Source organism: Trichechus manatus, unplaced genomic scaffold (assembly GCF_000243295.1).
Source record: "Trichechus manatus latirostris isolate Lorelei unplaced genomic scaffold, TriManLat1.0 scaffold00180, whole genome shotgun sequence".
Taxonomy (NCBI): domain Eukaryota; kingdom Metazoa; phylum Chordata; class Mammalia; order Sirenia; family Trichechidae; genus Trichechus; species Trichechus manatus.
The window spans coordinates 618,929-627,227 of record NW_004444116.1 but is presented as its reverse complement, the minus strand read 5'-3'; the positions used below and the strand labels follow the sequence as shown (position 1 = coordinate 627,227).

The window sequence follows — 8,299 nt, the reverse complement described above, 5'->3', positions numbered from 1 at the left end:
CAAATTAGTTTCTTATTTAAAATGTATACACATTATTTTGTGACATTGGTTGCAATCCCTGAAATATGTTAGCACTCTCCCCCTTTCCCTTTACACTCGGGGGTCCCCATGTTCATTTGTCCAGATCTCTTGTCCCTTTCCGCCTTCTCGTCTTTCCTTTTGGGCAGGTGTTGCCCATTAGATCTCCTTATACTTGATTGAACTAAGACGTACATTTCTCACATGTGTTATTGTTTGTTTTATAGGCCTGTCTGATCTTTGGGTGAAAGGTGCACTTCGGGAGCGGCTTCAGTTCTCAGTTAGCAGGGTGTCTGTGGGCCATAGTAGGGGTGTTCATTAAGTTTTTGTTGCTAGAAAACTATTACCATTACAAAAGATTACAAAAAGGCCCTAGTGCCAATAAAATGTTTGCTTTATGGGAGTTTAACTTTTTTTTTCTCCTTTTCAGAGAAGTAGTTTTATCTTTTTATACTTGAGCTTGGACAGAATTGTTTCTGGTGATTGGAAAACAAAACGCATACTAGTTGGTATAATTTATAAAGGTGAAATTGCAAAAACGTTAGCCCAGGTCTCTTTCCGCATCTCTAGGGTACCGGAATCATGGTAATTTTAAAACATTTTTGTTTGTGGTTTTCAATGCATTGGTTTCTCTCCCTCAGTAAGGGGGTAAGGCTGAAGCCGCTGAATTGGCTGGAAATGGAACCCTGGTCTCCCACGTAGCAGGCGAGAATTCTACCACTGAACTACCAATGCTTCGCACCTGTGTAAGTTCTTTGTTTAGCTTTATATAGGTATGCATACATCATTCCTAAATTGTTAGTCCCTAGGAATTTCTTTTCTTTCTGTCCCTTTTTTTTTTTCTGTACTTTAGATAAAGGTTTACAGAGCAAATTAGTCTCTTATTAAACAATTAATACACATTATTTTGTGACATTTGTCAACTCCTCAACGTGTCAACACTCCGCTTCTCGATCTTGGGTTCCCCATTTCTGTTCGTCTAGCTTTCCTGTCCTCTCCTGCCTTCTCATCCCTGACCCAAGGCTGGTTTCCCATTTAGTCTCCTATACATGGTTGAGCTACCTGTATTACTGTTTGTTTTATGAACCTGCCTAATCTTTGGCTGAAGGGTGAACCTCAGGAGTGAGTACTGACTTAAAAGGGTGCCCGGAGGCCATACTCTGGGGGTTTCTCCAATTTGTGTCAGACTAGTCAGTCTGGTCCTTTCTTGTGAGTAAGAATTTTGTTCCACATTTTTCTCCAGCTCTGTCTGAGACCCTCTATTTTCATCCTGTCAGAGCAGTTGGTGGTGGTACCTGGGCACCATCTAGTTGTGCTGGACACGGTCTGGTGGAGGCTGTGGTGGTTGTGGTCCATTAGTCCGCCCTAGGAATTTCTTAAGTTCAATTAAAGAAAAGATTATATCTAAATGATGTCCTAAGAAAACCCGTGAACTGGAAGGAGGCTGAACCTCTGATGATATGTGAACCTTGGTAAAAAATGCCTATAAATAACTGACATAAAAATATGTCTTTCTCCATTTCACCCTCAATTTAAATCTCTAGTGAAAACAAATTCTGAAAATCTCTCATTTAGTATGCAAGCCAATTTGATTACTGTACTAGATCAAGGAACTCTATTCAACTCTGAAACATCAAGTCACAATATCTTGGGAGGAAAAAGAAAAAAAAAAAACTTATCTTGACATTCTGTTATGGAGACCCAAGTTTGGAAAAGAAGGTATTGTCAATGAAAGTGGGAATGATAAAGTAAGCATTCTGAAAGTGTTCTTCTGAATAGTCCTCCATATGCACATCCCCATTATTTGCCCTCTGGAGAGGGTGACCACCAGTTGCAGAGATTGCTGTGGCACTTTGGAACCAAAAGTCAGAAAGGGGCCACAGAATAAATGGAGATATGTCCCTTCTGAGGATTTTTCACTTAGTTTGAGAAAAAGCCTACATATAGAAAGCCACCATTGAACAACAAAAAGTAAATTGAGATGACAAAACTGCATTAATTGGGAAAGGGGGAACAACCTCCAGAGCCTTAATTGTGTCTTACAAGTTGTAAGGGCAAAGATGAGCTATTTACTGAGATTTTGAAATCTAGCCTATGGTGATCTTTCAAAGAGGGGACATGGTTAAGACTGTATAAGGATCATTATATAACAGTTTAGGATTGGTAGACACAGCCAGGAAAGGATTTTGAGGTTGGAAACATTATGTATTGCTGTGTAACGAACTACCATAAAACTTAGTGGGTTACACAAACACGCATTTATTATCTCATAGTTTCCATAGGTCAAGAACTCAAGAGGGCCTAGCTGGGTGGTGTTTCTCATGAGGTTGCAAACAAGATGTTGACAGGGACTGCAATTATCTGAAGGCTTACCTGGGGCTGGAGAATGCTCTTCCAAACTCACTCACTTGACTGTTGGATGGAAGCCTTAGTTTTTTACTGCAGGGGCCTCTCCACACATGAGTGTCCTCCTTACATGGCAGCTGGATTCCACCAGATCAAGTGATCTGAGAAAGCAAAGGGGAAGCTGCAGCATCTTGTATGACTTAGTATGGCACTGTCACTTCCACATTATTCTAGTCACTAGAAGCAAGTCATTAAATTCAACTGACACTAAAGGGGAAGTAAGTTCAAGGGCAGGGTATTTAAGAATATGTGGACATATTTTAAAACCACCACAGGTGCTGAAATAATATTGCTGTGTAAACTGTAGTTCAATACCTTCTAATGAGAAGTTGATGGGCCTTTCAAGAAATTCCTGCAATAAACAATAAAGTTCTTGGGAGAAGAAAAAAGTTATTTGCAACTTTTCTCTTCCTAGGCAAGAGTCTCAGGGAATAGTTGTCATGGATTGCACTGTGCCCCGCCAAAATATCTGTCAACTTCTCTAGGTCATGGTACACAGTATTGTATGATTGTCTACCATTTTGTCATCTGATACGATTTCCATATGTGTTGTAAATCATATCACTATGATATAATAAGATGGATTAGTGACAGTTATATTGTTGAGATCTACAAGATTAGATAGTGTCTTAAGCCAGTCTCTTTTGAGATGTAAAAGAGAGAAGCAAGCAGAGAGATGTGAGGGACCTCATACCACCAAGAAAGCAGTGCCGGAAGCAGAGTGCATCCTTTGGACCCAGGGTTCCTGCACTGACATGCTCCCAGACAAAGGGAAGATTGATGACAAGGACCTTCCTCCAGAGCCGACAGAAAGAGAAAGTCTTCCCCTGGAGCTGACACCCTGAATTTGGACTTTTAGCCTACTAGACTGTGAGAGAAAAAATTTCTCTTTGTTAAAGTCATCCACTTGTAGTATTTCTGTTATAGCAGTACTAGATAACTAAGACAATAGTAAAGTTATGTGATGAAAATACTGGAATACTAAAGTCATGTTAATGTAGACAGTAAGCCGTGGGGATGGTTTCAATTCTCACATTCAATACAAGGCTCACATAAATTAAACATACATTTTCTTCAAGTAACCATAAAAAGCAATATTTTAAAAAGTAAACTGTGGAAAAAATATCAGCTAGAAATTATTAGTTGCCTTACAATCAAGTTTCAAATACTAACTGTTTTAATATGCCCCCTGTTGGTAACTAGAGTCTACTTCCTAAAATTCTCGATTTTAAACAAAACTTTGGATTGACACTTTATGGAAATGATATATTAGCTTGGCTTCTACATTGAAACAGTGGCAGAATGTAACATTTTCTTACAAAATGTTGAAGTCAGTTAATATGGTTATAATATATCAGTATATTAGATATTCTGACAAGAGGATGTACTGGGGATGGTGGTTGGAAATGAAACCAAATGCTCAGCTAAAAGATAAATCTAGTGAAAACAGAAAAGTATTCATCTATAAAATGTAACATTGGAAAATCCATGTGTGAGATAGAATAAAAATGTAATTTGAGTTCACCTAAAACACAATAAATTATTATTTTTTAAAAAATGTCCTTTTTGGAAGTCAGTCAACCTCCCAGACATGATTACTGCCTCATTTTTGTCTCTTGTTCTAGGCTTTGTACCTCAGCTTTATTGGTAAACTCAGTGAAATTATCACCTGAGGGTAATTGGGTTTAGGGACTGATTCACACTAATAGGACTCACAGGAGCCTGATGTCATAAATCAGAATACAATTTATTAACTTGGAGGGTAGTTTATAACTTTTCAAGGCTGGTGTTCATAGCCACAGTTCAGGTCACCTTGATCCTGGTCATGAAGTTCTCTAGAGGGTGACTCAGTAATAAGAAAGGGGCCTGGTGACATATTATCAAAGGAAAAAAAAAGTAAGTCTTAGGGGATAATTCATCTAGGTTATGATAAAGCCTGACGAAAGGCCCAATGATTTTTTTTATTATTTTATTGTGTTTTTAGTGAAAGTTTACAGCTCAAATTAAATTGTTTTGTGACATTAGTTGCCATCCAAGTTTATTTTTTTAAAGGAGAGTCTTATATGTGATTCTGTATCATGTTGCAAGAGCCCAAAAATTACAGCTAAACTAGCCACTGAAGCTTTCATGATACAGAGAAATCATAAAATATATGAAACAATGTAACATCCTTTATGCTATTCTGACTTTTTAACCCTTATTCTGTCTGATTCTCTTCCAATTAACAGGCATTTATGAATCTCCTTAGCACTAGGTGTGGCTCTGGCTAAAACAGACAAGGTTCCTGCCCTCAAGTCATTTGGAGTTTGATGGAAGAGACGGGCTGGCAAAACATAAACTCTCACTTAATAAAGTTAGCACAATGACAGAAGCATTTCCAGATACTATGGAAGCACAAAAACAGAGCACTTTCGAAGTTTATTGGATACTTTAAAATAATCATACCACCTTTTCCTGTACAAAATCTATGTTTGATGTTCAGAGGTTTTTTTTCTTTTTGTTTTGTTTTTTTGGTCATATATGTAAAAACAAACAAATAAGCAAAATTGTATCTACTAGACTATAAATCTCTTCTCTGCCCTCCTACCCCTTTTTTCCCTAACAGGTAACTCCTATTTATGCTTCAAAATTCTGCTCCATTGTCCCTGCTCTCTGAATTGCTCCCTAAGTCCCACATTGCACTCTTGACAGTAACACTGTCCATGAGAGTCAATCACTCTTAAATCTCTACTAAATCTGTGTCAGATATATGCTTGTCTTTGTATGTTTCATTGTTTGCCATAATTATGGGTTGATACTGCTTTCTCTTCCACTGAACTGCTATTTCTTCCAGAGCAGAAGCCTCACGTATGATTCATCTTCCTATAGAGCTGGTGGAGTATATGCTCAGTAATTTTTTTCTGTAATTTGATATTTTCCTCTTTTTAAATAAAACCTTTTCATCATGAAACTTTTGAAAAATACAAGTCAGCAAAAAAGACACAAATTAAATTAACACCTAATCCCACACCCAGAGATAACCACTATTAATATTGTGATGTTGTCATTAGCTAGTTATTCATATGAATCATACGACTGTATAATCAGACTAGCTAATATAGCACCAGTAAATAGTTGCTGAATGCATCTTTTGTCCACTTCAAATGTTTTAAACATCTTTCTGTATCATTAGCTATTTTTCTTTGACATCATTTTAATGGCTGCATAATATTTTACTCGGCAATAAATAATAAATTTATTTCACCACTACTCCCCTGTTAGTGTTTTGTTTTGGTTGACCATTAAGAGATGAGTGTCTGAATCATGCAGCAAAGGATATAGAACATTCCTTACAGAGGAAATGGCAGGGGCAGAAGCCCTGTGGTGGGAAGGAGCATAATGCATTGAGGAAATGAAAGAAGGCCCCTGTGTTAGAGGGTTAATAAGCACAGTTAACTGTTTTGTTTTAAGCAAGAGAATATCAGGATAAGATATGCATTTTTAAAAACAAGCATAATAAGCAGATTGATTTAACTGAGCAAGAGGAGATTTGGAGAGAGGAGTTAGGAGGTTCATGTCAATATCCCTGGCAAGAAATTACTGGTGAAAGGAAAGAGGTCGTTGTGGTAATGAAGAGAAGTGGACAGATGGCATGTAACATGTTAGGAAGTGAAATTCAGCATAACTTGCTGCTCAGATTGGGAAGTAAAGAAGAGAAAGTGTAGTCCATGATGGCACCAGGTTCTTGGCTCATTGGGGCTGGGGATGAAACTGTGGGTGGGATGAGAAGAACTCAGGAAATGTTGGAGGCCTGTAAGTAAAGGAAGAGTCAGGAGGCAAAGAGGGCTCAGGAAGAGCTGAGGAAGGCCAACCTTTAGGTGGAGCGGAGGGTCATGGGTAGCTAAAGGACAGGAGAAGTCATCAGGAAAGAAGGGAACCAGGAAACTGTGGTCCCTGATGCCAAAGAGGAGACTTAAATATCTTCTTAAGTAAGGTGGCAGAAGATGCACAGCCCACTTGAGGATTTTGTCCCCATCTTAGAATCCCAACAGCAAGCCAAAGGCAAAAGAGGAGATACAGACGCATCCCACTGAAACTCTAAAAAGGTAGAAGATTGTTCTCTTCCTCTCGACTCAGTCTCTGGTAGCCCTAACAGATCTCATACTGGAGATCATCTTTACTCAACTACGCCTTGAAGGAAGGTAGACTGTCAAACAGATTTTTGTTTGTCTGTCCAAAACTCAACCCCTCTGACCCCGGCATGATTTGAACACGCAACCTTCTGATCTGGAGTCAGACGCGCTACCATTGCGCTACGAGGCCACAGATAATTGCTTAACCTTTCTAAAGTAGGATCTGGAATCACCCCCTCATCCTATTGCTCCAGAACCAAAATACTTATTTCTTTATCGTTAACGTTAATCATTTTTCTCTCCACCGTCACAGTTTTGCTTATGCTTCATTGAGAAAAAATAAGGGATTGACCTCATTAAATATTAGTCTTCCAATGCTCCATTTGGGAAAAACCCAGGAAAAACATGGTCTTTTCACTTGTCGAGATTTCTCTATTTTGAGAAAAATCAGGTAGGTATTTGATTTAGAGCCTCAGTGAAACCTGAGTAAAAACGGCTACAGTGTTTGCAATATTACTTTTCCTATACATTCACTAGACGCCTCCCTCCTCCGTATCACACTCCCAGCCTTGCGGAGACGGTTCTCGTGGTCTTCTACCTTCGTCCTGCTTATCCGCGAGCTGCCTCATCTTCGGTCTGGTGGAAAGCTGCTTGTCGTCACAACGTACCGCGGGTGGCATCTGTTGCCAAACTCTCACTTCCTCAGTCAGAATCCATGGGACTTGCGGTCTCTATTGTGTGCACATGCCATTGAGTTTACAACATGAACCCTAGATAAACCTCTAACATTTTCTGAGCGCTTACCATTTACTACTAGTCCTGTGTTAACGCGCTTCTTAATTCTAAGTGTGGTGGAAAACTATTTCATGTTTTGTCTGGATGGTGAAGATCTGGAAGCCCAGTTTTTGGGAATAGTAACTTGTTAGAAATATAAATTACCGGCCACACCCCAAACATATTCGACACTCTGGGCTTGAGGCCCAGCAATCTGTGTTTTAACAAATCTTCCAGGTGATCTTGATGCACGGAAAAGTTTCAGAATCACTGCTCCAGCCTAGACACTATATTTTACTCTCTCAATAAACTTCCAGTCTTCTTGTAGGATGGAGGAAGGGCAGTTTCCAGATGAAGCTAGTGCTGAGAATTCCTGAGACAATAAGACAATTCCATGGGGCATGGGGGTTCTGTGGTGTAAATCTGGTTGCCTCTTTCCTTTTGCCACTACTGGTTTAGGATTCAGCTTTCTCAGGTCTGACAAATCGGCTATCACTCCTCAATAGCCTTTCCAGATACAAAACTTTCTTGCTATTATCTCCTTTCCTGAACTGTTTGTCCTATGTGAATTTGTGTTTTAGAATAATTTGAGTGTGATTTGTGGAGTACACAAAAGTAAATTGTTGTGTTTAATCCACAATCAATCTTTACCTGGAAGACAAGGGAGTGGAGGTTCCCTGGATCTGTAAAGCAACTCGGTTCTGTCTTGGCCTAGTTAACCCCTCTCCTATTTCAGCTCTCAGCTCAAGCATTTCCTCCCTGACGTGACCTTTCTCTCTAATTCTATACGAAGAAAAAACACTATCTATTAATAGCACCGTATTTCAATTTTGTAGCATTATATTCCTCTCCTTAGTGGTTATCTAGTTGTAACATTATTTTTGATCATTAGATTAAATCTGTTTCCCTAAAGTATATATTACATTTATAACGCAAGTGAAGAAAAGCAGATTTCTTCTTTTAAAAGTTTTTCAAAGAGTGACTGCTAA

General features: G+C 38.9%; 1 non-coding gene across 1 annotated transcript; it reads right to left on the bottom strand.

Annotated features, from left to right (window-relative positions):
- Window positions 1-6,654: 6,654 nt before the first annotated feature.
- TRNAW-CCA (transfer RNA tryptophan (anticodon CCA)) lies at window positions 6,655-6,726 on the bottom strand. The gene has a single exon. It is a non-coding gene; the product is annotated as a tRNA-Trp (tRNA).
- Window positions 6,727-8,299: the final 1,573 nt, after the last annotated feature.